Source organism: Myotis daubentonii, chromosome X (genome assembly GCF_963259705.1).
Source record: "Myotis daubentonii chromosome X, mMyoDau2.1, whole genome shotgun sequence".
NCBI lineage: Eukaryota > Metazoa > Chordata > Mammalia > Chiroptera > Vespertilionidae > Myotis > Myotis daubentonii.
Window position 1 is genome coordinate 15,106,965 of NC_081861.1, and position 2,876 is coordinate 15,109,840.

Genomic DNA, 2,876 nt, shown 5'->3' on the forward strand with positions numbered 1-2,876 from the left:
AGAATGAAGAATCAGGACTTGCTTTGTCCTTGCTCATGGAGGGGCAGAAATCAGTCTACTTGGCTAATGATGCCACTGCCCAGGAGATCATATAGCAAACAGATTGTAAGGTTACTAAGAAGGAACTGAACTTTGGCTGAGGCTTGGTGTTGACCAATGACATGATTATAGTTTATTGAACTATTCACCCTTGGAGGTTATCCTTGCCTTGAGTGAGAGTGTCATTGATTTCAGGGTAGGAGGTCTTAATCTGGTTTGTGCCCTGGCCTCCTTGGTGTCTGCTGAAGCCTATGGGCCCATATCAGAAAAGTCTTTAAATCCATAAAATATATGAGATTACAAAAGGAACCAACAATACTGAATATAGTTATAAAATGTTTTCCCAAATTTGTGATACAGTAGCATATATACTTCTACACTTGATCTTAGCCAAAAGGCCGAGAAGCGATGCATATATACTTCTTAGCAAGAAGTTTTGAACAACTACTGTAATTTTAGAGTAGTAAGTATAAATGACATTTTGTTTTTTTTTTTTATCGAACCAGTGACCTCTTGATTCCTGCGTCAGTGCTCAACCACTGGGCCACACCTGGCTGGGCTGGGCAACTGTTTTTTTTTTTTTATTGCTTAAAGTATTACAAAGGGTATTACATATGTATCCATTTTATCCCCCCGCCCTAGACAGTCCCCTAGCCTCCCCTATCACCCAGTGTCTTATGTCCATTGGTTATGCTTATATGCGTGCATACAAGTCCTTTAGTTGATCTCTTACCCCCCTACCTCCTGCCCCCCAACCCTCCCCGGCCTTCCCGCTGCAGCTCGACAATCTGTTTGAGGCAGCTCTGCCTCTGTATCTATTATTGTTCAAAAGTTTATAATGGTCTCTATTGTCCACGAATGAGTGAGATCATGTGGTATTTTTCCTTTATTGACTGGCTTATTTCACTTAGCATAATGCTCTCCAGTTCCATCCATGACGTTGCAAATGGTAAGAGTTCCTTCCTTTTTACAGCAGCATAGTATCCCATCGTGTAGATGTACCACAGTTTTCTAATCCATTCATCTACTGATGGGCACTTAGGCTGTTTCCAGATCTTAGCTATGGTGAATTGTGCTGCTATGAACATAGGGGTGCATATATCCTTTCTGATTGGTGTTTCTGGTTTCTTGGGATATATTCCTAGAAGTGGGATCACAGGGTCAAATGGGAGTTCCATTTTCAGTTTTTTAAGGAAACTCCATACTGTCTTTCATAGTGGCTGCACCAGTCTGCATTCCCACCAGCAGTGCACAAGTGTTCCTTTTTCTCCACATCCTCTCCAGCACTTGTCGTTTGTTGATTTGTTGATGATAGCCAGTCTGACAGGTGTGAGATGGTACCTCATTGCTGTTTTGATTTGCATCTCTCGGATGATTAGTGACTTTGAGCATGTTTTCATATGTCTCTTGGCTTTCTGGATGTCCTCTTTTGAAAGGTGTCTATTTAGGTCCTTTGCCCATTTTTTGATTGGATTGTTTATCTTTCTTTTGTTAAGTTGTATGAGTTCCCTATAAATTTTGGAGATTAGGCCCTTATCAGATATGTCATTGGCAAATATGTTTTCCCACACAGTGGGTTTTCTCGTTGTTTTGTTGATGGTTTCTTTTGCTGTGCAGAAGCTTTTTATTTTGATGTAGTCCCATTTGTTCATTTTTTCTTTAGTTTCAAGTGCCCTAGGAGCTGTATCAGTGAAGAAATTGCTTCGGCATATGTCTGAGATTTTCTTGCCTTTGGATTCTTCTAGAATTTTTATGGTATCCTGTCGAACATTTAAGTCCTTTATCCATTTTGAGTTTATTTTTGTGTATGGTGTAAGTTGGTGGTCTAGTTTCATTTTCTTGCATATATCTGTCCAATTTTCCCAGCACCATTTATTGAAGAGACTATCTTGGCTCCATTGTATGTTCTTGCCTCCTTTGTCAAATATTAATTGAGCATATTGGTTCGGGCCGATTTCTGGGCTCTCTATTCTATTCCATTGATCTATATGCCTATTCTTGTGCCAGTACCAGGCAGTTTTGAGAACAGTGGCTTTGTAATACAACTTGATATCTGGTATTGAGATCCCACCTACTTTGTTCTTTTTCAGGATTGCTGCAGCTATTCGGGGTCTTTTTTTATTCCAGATGAATTTTTGGAAAGTTCGTTCTAGATCTCTGAAGTATGCTGTTGGTACTTTAATGGGAAGTGCGTTGAATTTATAGATTGTTTTGGGTAGTATGGACATTTTGATGATGTTGATTCTACCAATCCATGAACACGGTATGTTCTTCCATCTGTTTATGTCTTCCTCTATGTCTTTTTTCAACGTCCTGTAGTTTTCTGAGTAGAGGTCTTTTACCTCTTTAGTTAAGTTTATTCCTAGGTAGCTTAGTTTTTTCGGTGCAATGGTAAACGGGATTGTTTTTATAATCTCTCTTTCTGAAAGTTCACTATTGGTGTATAGAAATGCCTCAGATTTCTTGGGGTTAATTTTGTATCCTGCTACATTGCCAAATTCATGTATTAAGTCTAGTAGCTTTTTGATGGAATCTCTAGGGTTTTGTATGTATAATATCATGTCGTCTGCAAATAAGGACAGTTTTACTTCCTCTTTTCCAATTTGGATGCCTTTTATTTCTTCTTCTTGCCGAATTGCAATGGCTAACACTTCCAGTACTATGTTGAACAGGAGTGGTGAGAGGGGGCATCCCTGTCTTGTTCCTGTTCTTAGGGGAAATGGTGTTAGTTTTTGTCCGTTGAGTATGATGTTGGCTGTGGGCCTGTCATATATGGCTTTTATTATGTTGAGGTATGATCCTTCTACTCCCACCTTGCTGAGAGTTTTTATCAAAAA

The 2,876-nt window shown here is 39.4% G+C and overlaps 1 pseudogene; it reads right to left on the reverse strand.

The window, feature by feature from the left end:
- Positions 1-271: 271 nt before the first annotated feature.
- On the reverse strand, positions 272-449 carry LOC132225479 (U2 spliceosomal RNA; annotated as a pseudogene).
- Positions 450-2,876: the final 2,427 nt, after the last annotated feature.